General features: G+C 40.2%; 1 non-coding gene across 1 annotated transcript; it reads right to left on the bottom strand.

The window, feature by feature from the left end:
- Positions 1 to 13,215: 13,215 nt before the first annotated feature.
- LOC116571199 lies at positions 13,216 to 13,322 on the bottom strand. Its single transcript, XR_004277768.1, has one exon. It is a non-coding gene; the product is annotated as a U6 spliceosomal RNA (small nuclear RNA).
- Between the last annotated feature and the right edge of the window lie 6,431 nt (positions 13,323 to 19,753).

Here is a 19,753-nt window from a genome sequence, read left to right as displayed (position 1 = left end):
TTACTAATTTTTAAAATGATTTTGAAAATGTAATTACAAAACTTTCAGTCTTCAAAGCCTTGATGTACTCCTGGAAAAGAAGTCTCCCTAGGGGCACTTAGGTGGTTCAGTCATTAAGCGTCTGCATTTGGGCTCAGGTCATGATCCCGAGATGCTAGGATCGAGCCCCACATTGGGCTCCCTGCTCAGCAGGAAGCCTGCTTCTCCCTCTCCGAATCCCCTGCTTGTATTCCCTTTCTCGTTGTCTCTCATTCTCTCTGTCAAATAAATTAATAAAAATCTTAAACAACAACAACAACAAAAAAAAAACACAAAAAAAGAATTCACCCTACATGCCAGTTTGAAAAACAAAGTTTCATAATAACAGAATGGTGTGTTTTTCTAAAAAGCAGATTTCAGGCTTCAGAGGCTAGGAGTGAAACTGTGGTGTGTCACAGTTTACAATGTGTCTTCCTCCCTATTTAAAATGCACTTTAATCCAAGTAAACCTCAGTGCTTTAACAAAGCGGGGAAAGGGGAATTATGAAAACACAACTTCATACTTTCTTCCTATTTTTGAATCTGTTTTGCTGTCTTTTCTCAATCATTGTCTGGGAATTTGGGTATCCCAGGGTCATACTCAAATCTATGCAGCTGGGGTGCCTGGGTGGCTCAGTGCATTGAATATCTGCTTGGGTCATGATCCTGGGGTCCTGGGATCAAGTCCCAGGTGGGGCTCCCTGCTCAATGGGGAGCCTGCTTCTCCCTCCTCTTCTCCTCCTATGGCTCCCCCATTTGTGCTGTCTCACTCTCTCTCTCAAGTAAATAAATAAAATTCTTAAAACAAAACAAAACCTAGGTAGCTAAGCCAGGACTATGATGGAACACAGCCAGCCGAATGTAAGGAGATGTAGGGAATACTCCCTCTCTCTGATCCCTGGTCGAGGCTCCTTGTGGGAACTCCCCTAGGACTTTGTGCTTACCATTCAGGGTATTTATATTAAGAACAAGAGCTAACCTTTGTTACAGAATCCTGGCACAGGGCTTAAAGGGTCAATAAGTATTCAAAAAATGAAAGAACAATAAGTGGCTTATTTATATTTAATAAAAAGTAGCTATCAATTCAGTTTATCTTTTCTAATGCCTTATCATTTATCTTCTAACAAAGAGTGATGAAAAAAGCAGAAACAGACCCATAAATAAAGAGAACTAACTGACGGTTGCCAGAGAGGGGGTGGTGGTGGCGAGACGGGCAAAATGGATGAAGGGGAGCGGGAGGTACAAGCTTCCAGGTATGGACTGACCGCGTCACGGGGATGAAAGGCACAGCATAGAGAATGCAGTCGATGATATTTTAACAGTGCTGTATTGTAACAGTGTTGTATAGTCACAGATGGGAGCTACCCTCACGATGAGCACAGCATAATGTATAGACTTGTCCACTCACTAAGTTTTATGCCTGAAACTAATGTAACATTGTGCGTCCACTAAACTCAAATAAAAAACAGAATATTTACTCCCCCCACTCACCACACACTGCTGATATACCCTGTCTCCTCACCTTGTCAGGACAAACAAAACCAAACTGGCTCAGAGAACTTCTGTCTCACCACATAGGTTGAAAAATTTAAGATTCTGAGATCCATTGCCCTATCACAGCAGCATCAACATATATGATCACAGTAGTACCATCTAGCTATTTATTTTGACCAAGGGTTATCTACTCTAAATTGGACGAGGGTTAGGATTAATTACAGACATCTTATAGTTGAGTGGCTCAGTGATCACTGCATGGAATGATCCTTATGTCTTGATGTCTATCAATATATGCAAACCAACCATCAAGTCACTAATTGGCATGATCTGCAGAAGTCTCCAGAGAAAAGCTAAGAAACTGAGCACTTTCTAGCTTCAGTATACTCTTGAAGCATGCTTTCCCTGGAGATCAGAGCTGTCAACGGGCACTTTGATCATGGGAGACCATTAAGGCTCCTCCTCGCTTTCGAGATGTCAAGATTTTAACAGAAACATAATATTGCACTAAATCCGATGTCATCTTTTTGATACTCATAAGGAAGCAAAATAAAATGGGCAATTAAAAATCTATGAAGGTCGATTGATTTTTCTCTACTAGCAATTATGCCTTATAATTGTTTGCTAAAAGAGGAATTGGCATTTTACAAAGCCAATGATTGGCTGGAGTTTTGTGCTTACTGAACCTTTGTGGGCTTAGAGTTTGGGTTTGGATAAAAACCAAGGGTTGAGCAGCATTTGAGAAGCTTTCTCCCATGCCTTTCATCTAGAAGCTGGCTGGTGAGCTCACGAGGTTTCTGACATTTCCCCCATTCCAACCAGGCTGGAACCCCACTGTAATCAAAATTCACAATGTTCCAGAACCCAGACTTTGGTCCTCATTAAAAACCCAACAGACAAAAAAGTCCAGGAGGCCCGCTAGCCAAACCTTTTCACACAGCAGGGAAGGTTTGCATTCGGTTTTATTTTTAAGTTAGCAGACTAGGTCAGGACTCATTTTGAAGGCTGATGAAAGACCTAGAGCCCGTGTTTCATCTTCTGATTAATCCAAAATTAAACAATTCAGAGATTTTGATCACTCAGTCTCTTTTTTTAAACATATGTGACAGATAATAAATAGCCATCTCTAGTACACATAGCAGGACACATTGTGTCTGCCTGCAGGCTCTTGATGGACCATTCTTAGGCTTATTCCAAGATCAGATAGTAAATCACAATTTCCTTTTAAAGTACTGTTACAATTTTCACCTCTTATTGAAACCGAAATATGTGTATTCTGCTACTTAGACATGACTTACCTGCTGCTCATATTCCCAGTCATAATCTATCTTACTTTTTAGAAATACTTTTGATGAAGCCGGCATGTGATTTATGTAAGCTGTATAGTACATGAAGGGGGGGAGGAATTAGACACATATTGTGAGGCTCATTAGTCGCATTTGAGTTAAACATAAGTCTTTGGAGAATAACAAAGTATTTTACATTTTCTAAGTTTTTTTTTTTTTTTTCCTAAATCAAGGCGAGAAAATTAACAGACTTTAAAAATAATAAATAATCCATCCCACAGGACATGAATGGGAACTCCCAACATATCAAGCAAGATCATGGATGTTTCGGAGAGATAAATAACCAGCCCTCCATGTTGGGTGCCTGTTGCCATTCTAGTGGGAGATTTTTAACAACCCCACCTTTTGTGAGCACCTCGGCCCTTGTGCTTCTGGTCCCTCTGACCAGTTACTGTCCCTTTCTCTGAGCTCAGTAAGGAACACAGCAGGTCTCCAGTGGACTTTGCCTACATCTTCTTTATAACTCAGCACAATGCACTGCGATTATTTGCTTCCTTGAATGTCTTCCTCACAGATAGCGATCTCCTCAAGGACTGAGCCTTAATTGTCTTTTCATCCCAGCATAAAGTAGAGGATGTAGCATATTTATTTGCAGATGCATTTTTTTTTTAAATTTACAGTTTGACTCTTTGCTAAAGAATATTGTGAGGTGCTTTATTGAACAGAGGGGTTTATCTCAGAGGAATAAAAAATAAATCCCTAAATAAAATAGGGCACAATAAAAATAAGAGGTGATTAGTTGATGCCCAGCAGTTGCTAGAGTCTATCAGTCAGGGTCTCAGCAGGAATCTGTGGCACATTCAAATGGAATCCATTAAGGAGAGTTTAATAAAGGGACTATTTGTAAAAGTGCTGGAAGGATTTAAGAGAAGAAAAAAGTGGGTAAGTGGAGTGCCTCTGGGAAAATAACCAAAAAACCTCTGCCAGGAATTTTTTTACTAATCTAGACCTGAAGGGCAAGGTGAGGGAGTGGTTACCAGTACCCAGAGAAAGAGCTCCGCAGGGAGGGGATGCTCCACAGGACTGTGGACCTACAAAAGGAAGGAGCCAACCCGCGGTGCTGGGCTGCAGAGAGCTCAGGGAATAAGTACCTAGCTTCATTCTCTCCTTGCCTTTAGATCTCCTTCTGACACTTCTCATGGCCCAAATCCAATGGAAGCCTGAGGGCAGAGAATCCCCTTGATACAGTCCATACGGATCAGGTTCCAGAGCCCTGAGCCACGTACAGAAAGTAGGGGTAAGAAGACATTCAACACACAGCATCAGCTTGTATATTCCACTATAGACATATTAGCCACCGGCCAGAACAAACTTAGAAACATAATTAGTTCCAAACCTCAGAGCATTTATCATTAATAGTGTTATCAGGGGTTTCTGAAAAGGCACAGAGGCCTGAGATAAAAATCTCTCACGGTAATGGCAGAGAGTGACTTTCAGGGACTTCCTTCTGGTGGCATGCCTGGAGGTACACCCAGGGCTCAGGACACAGAGCTGTGGAGAACAATTCTACAAGGCCACAAGTAATGGGGTACCAGTCTCCCAGCCTGACGATCTAGGGGTCAATTTTAAGGAACTTGAAGGAAATGTCAAACGGGTTATCTTTTATGTAATTCTCCAAGAATATCAGTCACTTCTTTTTCACAAAGGTTTTGAGAAAAGTTCAGCAGCAGACAATTAATATTCCCTGGCAAAAATAAGGATTACAAGTGAACGAGGAAGCTGCAGACTTCGTTAATCAAATGAATGGAAGAGAGGGCCAGTCCCTTTTGTGAAATTTAAGGGGCCTACCCAATTCGCACCTGAATAGATGCCCAACAAATACAGGCACAGAGTCAAGCTGATTCTAGACTCTCCCAGAAAGACCCAATAAACATTTGCTTTAAAAAGCAAAAGTGGGGGAAAAAAAAAAAAGAAAAAAAAAGCTGACGTGGAGGGGTGTCTAGGTATATATAAAAAATATATTATATATATAAAATATTATATATATATATATATATATATATATATACAATCTTCTAGTTCTGTTTCTCTGGAGAATACTAATTCAAGTGAGTTACTTAAGTGCTCTGTGACTCAGTTTCCTTACCTATTAAATGTAGATGGTGACAGTTATGCAAAATTAAAAGAGTTAATGTGTATAAAGTATTTAGAAGTCTAACACTTAGGAGCAATTTAAAACCGTTAATGATGATGGTTAGAATATCAGAAGAGCCATTAGTTCTTCTTACTGTAACGAGGAATGAAATAACTAGTTTCTTGGCCCTTTTTTGCATTTTTGTTCCATTTGGGCCCTTAATCAATTGAATGGTGCCTGCCCACATTGGTGAGGGCAAACCTTCCTCAGTCAGTCTCCTGATTCAAATGCTAATTTCTACTGGAAGCACCCAAAATAACGTTCTACCAGCTATCTGGGCATCCCTTAGCTCAGTCAAGTGGGCACATAAAATTAAGGATCACATTGCTCAAGTTCACCCAGTATGCTAGAGGTTTTAAACTTTAGATGTCTAGCTTCAGACATCTCTCTCTTAATCACCACAAAATTCTAGCACTCTAGTCTAACATTAGATGAGGAAAGTAGATAAAAATCCATCCCCTGTGAAATGAGAAACTGGGCAGGATCATGAATTGTCACCCAAATAATACTTCTAGTGTAACATTTCCCAAACTGGGATTCCATAGGACATCCTGTCGTATTAGATGCACCAGAAAAAAAGAAGGGTTCCAAGGACCATGAAGTTTAAAAACTTACCGAATATCGTACTTTGTGAAAGTCATGATACATCATATATTACAGGCTCTGAGAATGTACTCATTAAAGAAAACTTTCTCTCTTTCATTATCCAGATTCTACTAAATTTATTCCATCAGTGAATTCATTCATTGCTTCATCCTTGCTAAGGTCAGCAATGACCTCTGGGTCACTAAATCCCAAGGACTTCTTAGCAGTTCTAGACAGGATAGACTTTGCCCTCCTTTTGAAACACGCTCTTCGAGGGGCTTCTGCATTATAAAGCTTTTCGTCTCCCTCCTTCTGTGTGTTTCTCATTACTCTTTACCAGTTAATCAACCATCTGCCAGTCCACAACTCTCGGGACTTGTTAGGACTCGTTCCCTAGCTCCTTCCTCATCTTCCTTGAGAGCTTCTACCTAGGTGATTGCATTTACATCCACTGCTTCACTATCCACCTATTTGCTGACGATGCCTAGATTTAGGTCAATTTTCCAGACTTCATCTCTAAGTTCCAGAACTGTTTTTTCAACTTCCTATTTGAAATCCTATCTACAGGGTTCCAAAGTCTTCTTAAGTTCAACATGTCCAAAGAAAAGCTTGTTATCTTCCTCCCAAACGTCATCCTTTTCATACAGTCTGCTTCCAGGAGATGGTAGAAAGAAACCATACATTTGCTTACCAATACCAGGACCTCATTTTGTGACTCCCTCTTCCTTAGCACCCATAACCAATCATCATCAGATCCTGCTGACTTTGGAGCTAAATGCCTCTCATACCCATGCATTTTTTTTTTCTCTATTTAAACTACAAGCTTAGTTCCACGTCACCAAAGTCTTTCTCTTAGACTCTTGGCAGCAACATAGAACTTGGTTTTATGAACTTCTCCTCTCCATCAGCGATGCTCATCTCATCTCTTCTCCCCCTTAGAGACAACATGTCCAGATGAGTGGTATTTTATAAATGCCAATAGAATCACGTCCCCTTTCCACTTAAAACAGATCAGTGGTTTCTCATTAAACTTGTGATAGAGAAAACCCTCTTAAGGTGGTCTCCAATGTTTTCCATGCATCATCCTGATCTACTTCTCTGGCTTCATGTAGCAATTCTTTTTGTCCTCAATGTCTTCACTTGGAAGATGTGAACGTTTTGCAATTCACCCACTTGCGGGGTTCATATCTTGGACACTGGCACAAGCCATTTGCTCTGACTGGAATGTGTTTCTCTCCCTTTCTCTTCTACTGAGTAGCCACTCATCCCTAAGATTGTATCCAAGTATTATTCCTTCAGAGAGATCTATTTTAGACCGCCATGAAATGATATATCTATCTTCTATAGTATGCCTTACTTGTAATTTTATATTTTCTACATAATTATTGGCTCAGTATCTATCCTCCTTACTAGACTGTAAGCTACATGAGGGGGAGCTCAATATCTATCCTCCCTACTAGACTGTAAGCTACATGAGGGGGAGCGATGTTCTTTCTGTTCCCTACTCCATCTTTTGCAGCTAACACAGACCTTGAATCATGTGGGTGCCCCTGGACAGGGAGCCCTTTTACCAGCGGTGTGCTAGGTACTGTTGATAGAACATTAAAGAAGATGGATGGTGTCTCTTTGCTGATAGAGCTTCTAGCCTAGTGTAAGAGAAAGGCAATCCATCAGTAGATACAAAGAAATGTGCAGTCGGGGTGAAAACAGGAGACGTTCCAGGGAAAACCAATCTGTGGAGGGTTAAAGGCTTCCCAGAACAAAAGGCCTAAATAATAGTGATAGCTATGTAGGCACTTTAAGTATTAGTGTTTGTGTTAGTGTATCATGTTACACATTAATGTATTATGTATTAACTCATACTGATCTCCACCTAAGAGGAAGTAAAGAAGGAAGCTGAGGAGCAAAGAACATATGTGACTTGCCAAGTGTGCTCAGCTAGTTAGAAGGGGAGCTGGATTCAAACCTAGACAGTCTGGCTCCTACTTCCGTGTTCTTAACTCACACTGTACTGTTTCTGAGTTGCTTCAGCAAAAGAGACTCAAGAGACAGGCAGAATTCCAGACAAAAGGTAGAGCGAAAACAAAGACTGAGCAGAAAAGAACTCTAGACTTTTCAGAAACTAATTGATCAGATTGCATTTTTAGAAAGAACGAAAGAAAAATACCACTCTCTGTAAGATGGAGACGGGATTTGGAACAAGGCAAGGCTAAAAGCACATTACCCTTTCCACACATCCACCATTACAATCCTCTGGGACACAAGCTCCTTGGAAGACCATAAGCCAATACCGCTCTCTACAAACCTGAGACGGAATGAAGGTTTGCTCCCTGTGTGGGTCACCACTGCTTTTCAAGACAGCAAACAGAGAAGTACATTGAATTAAGCGTTTTACAAATATACACGCTTTGGCCCAACAAGGGAAGCTGACGGGGTTCAGAACAAATTCATTTCCAGAAAGTTCAGACAATCTCAATGCTTCAGAACTTGAAAAAACTTTTATCTGATCAAGTCCATGTGTGACAATGAGGAAAATAAAAGGACAATTACTACTAACCACTTCCCTGGGGAAAAAAAAAATTCAAAAGGGATATAGCTTAAAAAAACAGTAAGCTGGTTTTTCATCCTCACATCTTTGAAGGGGTGTATAGGGAAAGAGGGTGGCAATGCTAGATCAGGCATTTTTGCACATATTATCCACAGGGAAATCTAAATCTATAACCATCATCATAAAATGAAACAAGAAGCAAATCAGAAAGGAATGAATGAAGGGCAAGTGATAGCCAAGGGGTTTACAATAATCAATTATTAAAATGCCTTAAAAGAGCAAAGAAAATGCTTATCAGATCAGCAAAGCACCTTTAAATAAATAATATGATTTGGGTTTAATTAATGGCCTAATTACAGTTTTACCCAATAGGCTTAAATGCTCCAAAGGAACAGTTTGAGTCTCTTTGGTAGATAATCTGTGTTTTAAAAAATGTTCTAATTACATATTTGCTTGAGTAAATAATGTGAATTTTACAAAACTGCCTAATGATATATTTATGTGACTATATTTACCCAAATGGCCTCTCATTCTGTGCTAATGGAGCAGGGATTACCGCTCCGGGGAGACATGGGAAAGTGGGAGGGCTCAGCCTTCACCCGAACACCCCTGTTCTTCTCACCCTGTTCTCACTCTCTCTCACCCCAAAACACACCGCCACAAGTGTATGACCCACTTAGTCATCATCAGTTTAAATAGGGAAAAAAAAATGTCTTCCTCAGCCTTTTGCGTAAACACATTTTACAGAAAGGATACAGACTCGAAAAATGAGTATTAATACTGTATAATGCTCCATGAAAAGTAGATAATGAGACTGTAACCAAGACAGGTCACTCAAGGTTTAAAAAGCTGCATAATTTATTCTGTTCTTTATAGAATGTCTTACAATGCCTTATGAAAATCCAACTCTATGTGTTGGAATCAGAGTGCTATGACATAAGGCCACATAAGGGTGTATGTTATGGAACAGAGAAGTCCTACGAAAACTGAGTTCGAATCTCCCAGCTTTGCAGTGACCGGTGTCCGTTCATGAGCTGTAAATCATTTTCACATGTTTAAAGACATACATCTAGAAAAACAAGCACATACCTACTCATGAAATTAGATGAAGAAAAAAAGTCCCATCTCAGAGTTTACTCATAAAATCTTACTTTTAGCAGATATTTACTGTTTAAAACTAGGTGATACTCCATTCCCTATGTAATTAATCATGACCCAGGAAAGGGAAAACAGCATTTCTATTTCCAATCATTCTCCAAACAAGAGAAACATCAAACCAAAATACATACAAAAAAAAAAAAAAGATAAAAGAAATGGTTCGGGGAACAAGAGAATAAGGACAAGTAGCTAAGAGAATAAACTCAAGGATTAGGATTAGCATCCCATCTCAAGCATGCAATAATAGCTCAGAGTCCATAAGCTTCCAAGAGGCCAAAGCAAAGCAAGAAACATGACGATTTACACAAGTTAATTAAGTCAGATAATCAGCAAGATCTAAAACAATTTCTCCTATAATCCTCATAACCAGGGTTCCTTGTAACACAGGAGGATTCCTTCAACCATACCTCGACAGAAGGGTTTCATTGGATTGTGAGTTACCATTTAGGTTGGGGACAGAACCCTATGCTTTAAAAAATGGAATGCATAATAAAAGTCACACTAACTGTGCTGATTAACAGTGGCATCCCTCTTGGAAGGTTCAGAAGGCATTCCAATAATTGCAGGGACTCAGGGCCCTCATTATAGGCACTAATTGTATTTTACTATAATTGGGCGAAATTGCTACTTAATTGAGAGTTCAGTGGATAGAGTGCCAGATTAACTAATTTTCACCTTAATAAATGTGTAATTATTCATTAAAATTTTGAATCCCACTGTTGACGCCCTTAAACATTACTTCTGGGCGCTCGCTCTCACAGAGCTCAGCTAGATGCTCCCATTGCTCAGACCGTAAGACTTTTGATTCTGAACTGTGGAGGAAGAGACGTCCACAGCATGGAGCCCGAAGCCCAGTCCGTGCCTGTCTTTGTCCAGCGGCCTCTGGGGCCTCTTGCCTGCCTGAATGAGGTGGTACCATCTGTTTACCCTGGCCCCGTCTGCTTGGATCAAGTAGGAAATTGAAGGCACTAATCTGAATTTTTCAGAAACTTTATCGTAATTGAAAAGAGAAGGTGATAAAGAGGCGGGGGGAGCTGTTTGGCAACTTAATTATACTGGTCACTCCGTGGGCTGAATAATAAAGCAAAGGCGTATTTTTGAAATAGGACCAAGCTAAAAGCAAAACCATAACTCCAAGCACTTTGTACAGGAGCCCATCCACTCAAGTAGGCATTTATAATTAGGATGTGAAACTCAGCCCTGCAGTCATTTATTATTGAAATTGCCTTAAGGTGATCTCCAAAACAACTTCCTCTCTTGATTTACCTCCTCCTCCTCCCCTTTCTAAAAGCAGCAAATGGAATACAAGGGATTAGCCTCTTAGGAGCAAATAGGCAGAGATGAAATGCAGCCAGGAGCGAATGCTTGGCAGGACCCAGAAGGGAGGTGCCAAGAGGACATGGGTAGATCATTGGAGAATTGATTGGAAAGATCTTCTGTTCCCAGAAGAGAGCAGGCTTCAATGGTTTCTCTCAAGTTTTATTGCACATTAGCAGAACCATATGGTCTGCTCGTGTGGGCAGCACCTGGGTGGGGGGAGCGGGTGAATACAACAGCTTCAGACTAAAATGCAGAGTTGGGAAGTTTCTGCTTAGAAAATGAGATCTAGAATGACTGCAGAAGCTGCACCTGTCCTCGGCCTCCACAGAATATATTTCTTCATGCGAAGTCTATTCAAGTTGGTTTTTTTCCATTCCATGTCCACCAACAGGAGAAGAAGAAGAAGAGAAAAAATACAACTTTCTATTACTCTGAAACACACAGGAGAAAAGATTTCTATCTTTTTAAGAGGATGGCAGGTAGTTGGAGGGAGGGGAGAAAGGCGAGAAGAAAATGTTCTTTTCAAGACTTGAAATCAATGTCTTATCAAACCCAAATCAAATTGTATACGCCAAAGTCATTAGACCCAGAGTCTACTTGTTAGGAATAAATATTTTGCCCTAGGATTAAATCCCATTATGTCACAGAGGCTGAGTTTCTTCAGCCAACCGGAAAAACCGAGACAGGTAAAACTTGATAGCATCTCTGTACACTGGGAGATGCAGGAACAGAGAATCTGCAAGTTTAAGTGAGAAACCCTGCAGTTTTTGGTGTCCTCAGAACTATGCCATTTGCGGCGGCCCCGGATGGTAGAACTCCATTTGGGATATAAGCCGTATTTGTCCCTAGTGTTCATCCTGGCCCCCGCTCTTCACGCGGTGCCTCCCCATTGCTTCCCTTGTGATGTCTCAACGCTGTTCCCAGATCACCTGCTTTGTAGCCCATCCTCTCAAACTGCTTTTCCTGGCATTATCCCACACTCCCTGTCTTTCCTGGCTCCTTTCTCACCAAACCTTGCTGTTTCGTTGGCTACTTTCTCAGGAAATCAGTGATAAATGAGAGAGCTTTACTCAATACTGAGATAAAATGTGAACGTGTTACACCCTCCAAAAAGCAGAATTATAGTTAACAGAGGCCTCGATGGTTTTACTCACAGAAGAACCTGTTGGTAGAATTTTAGGAAAAACGGCTGTATGGGAAGAAAATGAGCTGTAAAGTCATGTCTTTCAGGCTAACTCCAACAAACCACACTTTATCAGCGAGGGTGGGTTTGACTGCCAGTAATTTAATCTCTGATTTGAATGGTCAAGACAATAGGCGTATTTATTATCTCACATAAGAAGTCTCAAGCACTAAGTAGGCACAAGGCTGTCCTGTCTCTACATGTCCAACTCAGCCTGTCCCCCAACTTGTTGAGCTAACCTTTCTTATGTTGCCAAGATGCCAACCCTAGTTAGAGGCATCCCACGAAGACACAACTATGTCCAGAAGAAAAGCAAATATTGTGTCCCAGATAGACAGATCTATATATATGTGTGTCCTGTATTTATATATATAGCAAATATATATACAGCAAATATTATGTCATATATATGTCATAATGTATGTATTATATATAATCAGAGACAAAACATTTGATAATTTTTGCCAGCAATCTTCTCAACTGTCACTGGCCAGAATAAGTTCATACGCTCCTTCCTAACCCAGTAATTGTCAAAGGCAATTGTGTAAATGATGCCTGGCTTACACAACAGACACTATCTTTTAGTCACTTAGGAGAAGGCAGGACCTCCCAAACAAAAATGAAGATTTTCTTATAGTTAGAACCCAATAAAACTTAAATGTCAGTCTGACCTTGTATCCTTAATGTACTTTGGTTCAAATTCAGTCATGGTGTCCTTCTTTCTGCAAAAGATTTTGCCGCTTTGAGCTGCAAGGATCTCAATATAAGAAAAAGAAGAGAGGGAAAAGGGGAATTAGAAAGACAAGGTAAACAGAGGCATCTGAATTTTGTTGGGTCTAAAAGATTTTATCATAGGACTGCCAGTTTCCCATAACCATCGGCCTTCATGGTAACTGAAAACTCAGAAGCAATTGGGTGTGTCAGACCACAAAAATGAAACTAGGAACAGGGGAGGACAAACTTGGGAGAGGTTGCCACGGTCTACTGGGTGGGTGATGTAGGCACTAGAAATGATACAATCACAAGTAAGACAATATTTTTCTGGAAGTTGAGAAAACTAGAAAAATATGCCTTAGGCCTTTGTTTTATTGACCCAAAGTGAGGAAAATCAGTTATGTTCATTGCTCCAAATGTCATGTCTATCTCTAAGAGAATCCCAGAGATTAAAAAGTGAACTAAGACCTAAAGTTTTCACTGAAAAGGAAGTTCAACAGGCCAACAGGCAAGAGGCAGGGTAGGTCTCTGTCCCACGTCTCTTCATCTGCTAACAAACCTCCTAGGAGCATGACCTCTATGATGTGGCTTTTCACAGACTGGCCTGTACTATGAAGAATAGGGTCTAAACTTATTTTATTTTATTGATTAACATATAATGTATTATTTGTTTCAGGGGTATAAGTCGGTGACTCATAAATCTTACACAATTCACAAAAATATGGAGCGCTTCATGAATTTGCGTGTCATCCTTGCACGGGGGCCATGCTAATCTTCTCTGTATCGTTCCAATTTGAGTCTATGTGCTGCCGAAGCGAGCACAGTCAAAACATATCTTAAAAAAGGATAAGATCTCCTTATTGTCCCAGCATTCCCTAGGGCTTGGAATAGTGCTAATAGGTATAAATTTTGATTTATTGAAAAACAATTGCTTGGTTTGAAAAACGGTCAAATACACTCAAATTATTTATCGTGTGCTCTACTGAACAATATAGAGAAGGGATGAATCTAGAAAGTTTCTTTGAAATATGTTAAAGCAGAAGTTTTAACTCCTTAATGTTTCATCCTTTGCCCACTGAAAAACCAGGACTGCCAGAGTAAAGGTTGTGAAATAGTCATGTATTTATTACAGTGAAAAATCAAGACACATTAGCATTGTAGCAATTCTGGCAGAAAGGGTCACTTCCAGAAATCAAGTTTCGTATATGAGCGTACTGAGACCTACCTGTGTAAGTCAAGCAGGGTCTCCCCCAAGAGCCAACACTGGAGCTCTGGCTTGACAGCTCTTTACTCTCACAATGGCCAAGAGCCCAAAGAACAAATCAGAACTCCTATGCTATCCCCACAGCATCACTGCTTGTCCTGGTAACACCAAATGACATAAAGAAAAACCTGTGGCAGAAGAACACAGTGTTTTACTCAGTGAATTTCTGAACAATTACATCCTAGTGGTTGGGGAAGTATTCATCTTTCCCTACTCATTTTGACAGACAATTCTGTCTCCTACAACCTACAGATAGAAGATGGATGTTTAAGGATATTGCTGAGTGAGGATCACCAAACCAACCTAAAACTTAACTTTAGCTTTCCTTGAGGAACTGCCTTACTTAACTAATGGCTGCCCTTCCTGCTAGCCACGTTTGGCATTCAACTATATTAAATAACGTGAGGTAAAAAAATGTCTCCTTTTGCTTCAGCCTGCCATAGTACCTGAACTTCTAGCCATTAATATGACTCAAATTATTCAAGTAAAAAACTATGAGCAACTCGCTATATAAGGAAAATACATTGATTAATTGAGAAAGTAAGAAAGAAAAATAGACACAATCTCTATTTTATAGGGCATATAACCCACTGTGGGAAAGGATACATATGGAAATTACTCTAATTCAGTATGTGCCCACAGAAGAGAGCAAGCAATATACTAGGGAGGATCAAAGCTGAAAGAGATATAATCCAAATGGGAAAATCAATTGGAAAAGCAACTGGGAAAAATCTTAGACAAAAGTATATGTGCAAAGAATCTTACAAGATAGATTTTTAACGGAGGAAATAGTGACAGAGCATACAAATCAGACAGACACAGACATGCAAGTAGAGACCTCTCCTTTGTTTATACATTTCTTTCAAAACGGGCAGTCCAAAATGGATTCAACTTCACCTAACAACAGTGCTGCAAACAGCCGCCAGACAACAGGATTCAGAGGAAATCAGGTAATTGACAGGGAGGTTTCAATGGTCAGGAGAAGCCTTTAAATGATCCAGAACATGTGGTAACAGCAAGCAGATCCTGGAGCTTCTAGGGGCAGCATGAGATCACTGGTCAGTGAGGTGGAGGGTGTCCCCCAAACTGAGTTTTGTCTGTTTACCGTTTATTCTTGGGCAGCCTCTAACCTCAATGTGCATTAATCCGCCCTGACAAAGCAAAAAGAAAATAAATCTAATGCTGCACTTTGCTGGAGAACGTAGAATCTATATTGAGGCCAACCTCAGGGAAACAGGAAATCAGAGTGAAGGTTACAGCTCTGACAGTGACCTGGGCTGGCTGAGCTTTCATTCCTTTCTAGGTCACACTGACATGAAGCCCAGAGACAGCTTTGAAATCTGCCAAAAAAGTCAGCACATGCCAGGATGGAATGGAATTCCACACCCCTTTGCTTTTAGTAGCAAAAAACTCTCGTCCGAAATAGTCTAGTGCTTTAAACAAAGCATTGCTTAGCTTAGTCATTCTAAAAAGCCTCTCGATAGCCACAAATGGGCAAGGAAACAATAAAAGGACAACAGAACAAACATGCTCAGGATGGAAATATACTAAATTCAAAGGAAAAAAGTAAAAATAGACATGTTCTACTCACTAATAATCAAGGACAAATTAAAAAACTGGATACCATTTTTCAGTTATCAAATCAGCCATTTTAAAGTTAGAATATTCTATGTGATAAAGGTATACGAAAGCCCATTCTCACAGAGCAGAAGCATAAAGTATTAGCAGGAGGCTTTGGCTCGGTAATTCAACCTTTGGGAATTTATTCTAAGAAAATATATTCTATCTATTTATAGATCATCTTTTCACATCATAATTATTTTTAATAATGCAAAAATACACACAACTTTATCACAAACCACAGAGAATGATCAGATGCTCTGTTTTATAACCCTATGAAACAGTGACATGAAAACGACATGGGACATAGAAAATGCTTATGAAATAAATCAAGGTACAAAACTAGCTGCATATCAGGACCACAAGAAAGTATAAAGTAACAGTGCTTGTTCTCTCTAGATATTGAAATTCCAAATTACTTTTCTGTTTCTCTTATCCTTACATATTCTCCAGTAATAATATATAGCTCCAATAATTTGAAGAACCTATGCATTTTTTTAAGCTCTCACACTCGTTCATGAATTTCTAACTGCCGTTTGATTTCAATAAAACTATTTCATCACAATATTTAAGTACCCGGAACTTTGTTATTTGGTCATATTCAGTGTTGCCCAATAAAGAAGCTGTCGCATAAGAAATAGCACTGGGGAAGGAATCCTAGTTCCTGAGCCTCATGGAGAAGGATTCAGAAGTTATCATGCCTATTCCACACCTTCAGATCCCAGACACTGCTCCTTGTGATCATATTCACCTATCTGCTCTACAAATAAGATTTGCAAATCTTAGGCTTTATAGAACATCTATTCTTAACTTAAAACAAAACAAAACAAAACAAAAACCACAGGATTCTGTGGCATCTCAATTCTGCAACTCATCCACTTAATTAAGTCACTTAATTCCTGGTCCGTCATCTACAAGAAAAATGTAAAAGATTGCTTCATGTTAAGTGACATGTGTAATGTGATCAAAACTGTATTACAGTAATACCAGGCATTAGAATCCTTCTTGGCTTTATAAAAAGTACTTCATTGTGGTAGAAAAGGAGACCTTAACAGTATTAGAGGTAAAGTGCTCTCTGTAAGAGAAGTCGAGTTTTCATTCTTGTTTCTGTGCATGTGAGTTACAAGGCAAGGGAAGAAAGGAAGGGAAGAGGAGGAACAGGCAAGCAGCACGGCGGCAAGAAGCTCCGGGATTAACGAAGAGGAAAAGCAGTGCCCAGGAGAGATCGCCGGTGATGCTGCAATGGCCAGGCACAGTTGTGGGTAGCCATGTGGGATATGATGGACAGAGAGGCAAAGGGTATGCAATCTGCACCAGCCTTGCGTCTGCCACTGCTGTGAGGGGCCCTCATTTAGTTGGGCATAAAAGATTGAGCAAAGAAAACACACATTCAGCGGCAGCAGAAAATTGGGGTGAAGGTGACCAAAGCATTGGCTCCTAGGGAAATGAAGGAAATCTTGGGAAGGGCTCCAGGACTCCAGCCTTCTGCAATTCTGCAGGTCTTGGAACAAGGCTTCAGTCAATCTGAAAATTCTATGGACTCCCAGCTGACTTCCACGGGAAACAGCTAATGGCAGAGAAAAACCCAAAATCCCATGCTTTAGACCCTAGGTCAGTTTTTGCACCACGATTTCATGCTACCTCTCAATTCTATTTCCTATTTATATCCATTCTAGCAGGCTATATAAAACATAACTGTCATAGAACAAAAGAGATGGATAGGAGAGGGAAAAGAGGAAGGAACGCCCTTTAAACTGAAACTTGCTTTTAAAGTACCTAAGATCCCTTCAAACACCTGTTATAGAATAGACTATTGCATAGCAATTGAAATGGCAAAGATAAATGATAAATAAGCTTTTTCTGTTACTTTTGTTCTTTCTTCCTTCCTTTTCCCCATCCTCACTTTCCTCCTCTCTTTCTTGTCAGTAAACATTCACTGCTCCATGGGAGATGCTCAGTTTCCCAAGCCCCCAAAACCATTACCGGGAGACCATGGGAAATCTTAGCTGTGCCACTACTTCCTGATCCATAAGGAAAGAGCCAGCACATATCAGTAAGCATTTGGGAGAGTCAGAAGCTGTGCGATTCTCTGGGCCATCTCTCGCATCCATTTTTCTTTGGGGTTCCACTCCAGCCCCGAGACTGTTAAGATTCCCCAGTCTCTCTCATATTCTGAATGGGGAAGAAAAACTTCGGGAGAAGGGAGGCCATCATCTCATCTCTTCCGCCTCTAACTCACCAGAGTCTTGTGTTGAGGAAAAGCTTTGACAAAAGACTACATCTCCGGTAAGGACCACAATGAAAGGAGAATTTAAATGTCCTTCTTCTCACAGACCCAGCTAACTCAGTGAACCTGCATTGAGGAATGAACCCAGCGTGCCACAGGCAGTTACTGCTGATGGGAGAGATGACAGACAAATCTTCATTTTATTTCTATTCTGTTCTTCTTCCACGGTGTCATCAATTTCCCCTTCACCTGTAAGCCAGCCTGTCTTAAGGAGCAGCACCAAGCATGACAAGCTTCCGACATTCACTCCCACAGCGACTTTCCCTCCACCTACGGTTCGGCACGGGTGGCTGTCTGGGTATAGTTTGTACCCTATTCCCCTCTCACGGTGGAGATTCACGTCGGCGGTCTCTTGGGCGTTGAAGTGTGGGCCAAGGGCCAGCAGTGTTGCCATCACCTGGAAACTTGTTAAAAATGTGGAAAAGCAGTCCTCACACGGACTCAAAAGCTGCATTTTAATAAGAACCCCAAGTGAGTTTGATGTACATTAAAGTTTGAGAAGTGCTCTAGGGAAATCTGAAGGGTTGTCCCCTTTTCTCCAACTACAGATCACCTGGGAATGTCATTACTTAGAGTGGCATCATAAAGCATGGGCTTCGGCCAGCTGCTCCTGGGCTCACCACCCAGCAGCTGTGTGTCACTGGGCAAATTATATAACATCTCTGGCTCTCATTTCCTCCCAGGTTTAATAAAATAATAATAAAACCTTTATCACAAAACTTTGAGGACTAACTGAGACAATGGATCTAAAACATGTAACCTAAAACTGGGCCGCAGTAGGTAGGTATTTGAAGTCATAGATTCAAAGTGTGAGAAGAGGCTTTGAAAGCTCCTTTTTTTGTCAAATGCCCACCGAGCTCAGCTTTAGCCAATACCTGAAGCTGATGAAGGCAACTTTGTGTCACGTACAGTCTTTAACTTAAGAGCTGGCTTTCCTTTAGATGAAGGACCAACTACCTCAAAACGTTTCTCCTATCAGACTTTATGGAATTTGAGGTTCATTCCTTAGGGTTTTGCTATTTTATTACATTTTGTTTTGTTTTGCTCTGCTTGCTTTGCTCTTTTTTTAGGCAAGAATTCTCAAGAACAAAATCTCTGTAACACTGGAATGGGGATGTCCCAAACAAACACACCGTTCAGTGGTGGTGTATAGTCAAGACCCTACAAAAGTTAAACCATATCAGTTTAATGACCCTTCAGCAGAGAAGAAATTCTTAATCAGAAAGCATGTGCTGAACACTGATTTTTGGCTGAGTGTTGTAGGAAAGGACATAATATAAAAAAGAAGAGAGTCTACGCCCCTGAAAAACTTTGTCTTTAAAAAGGTCATGCAATAAATGCTATGGAAAAAAAGAAAAAAAAGATAACATTTCAGGAGTTTATAGAAGGGGCATCTAGACTGTAATTTCAGGGCTGGGGAGGAGGTATTCTTTGAAGACCTCCCAGGTAAAGTCTCATTTAATGTGTGAAATTACAAGCAAATTGTTTACAAGTCTATCAGCCCACGAAGTCTCATTTAATGTGTGAAATTGTAAGCAAATTGTTTACAAGTCTATCAGCTCACTCAGGAATAAACAACTGACTGGGTTCAAATCCTAACTCAGAGGTTGAGTAAATTATTAACCTTTCAAAGCCTCCCTTTACATAAAAGCATAACAGAAAAAACATTAGTACATCTATCATAAATTCATGGCAAGAATGAAAAAAAATGTATCTATAGCTGGTGCTCAGGAAATACTTACTAGTTTAGTTCTTTCCTTTCGCATACATTGGTGTGAGAATAGCTATCCTATCTCTTACCAGAATTTCTGGTCATGATAGATTACTGGTAGTAGTAGGTGTGTTTGGTGTACACACACATCTACCTTTGTACATACACATATTTATGTACACATACACACATACATATATTTACTTACATGGAAAATGGTTATAGTAAATTAAGAGTAAGACATGCTTACGTAGGTAGGTAGTGAGCAAAAGCCTCTGGGACAAACAGACCCCAAAGATGTCTCAGAGTCAGCCCCTCCAATATCAAATTACAAGCTCACCAAAACTACTTCTTCCAGCATTGTTCACCTC

Source organism: Mustela erminea, chromosome 12, assembly GCF_009829155.1.
Source record: "Mustela erminea isolate mMusErm1 chromosome 12, mMusErm1.Pri, whole genome shotgun sequence".
Taxonomy (NCBI): domain Eukaryota; kingdom Metazoa; phylum Chordata; class Mammalia; order Carnivora; family Mustelidae; genus Mustela; species Mustela erminea.
The sequence above is the reverse complement of the archived record's forward strand: the minus strand, read 5'-3'. Positions and strand labels throughout refer to the sequence as shown.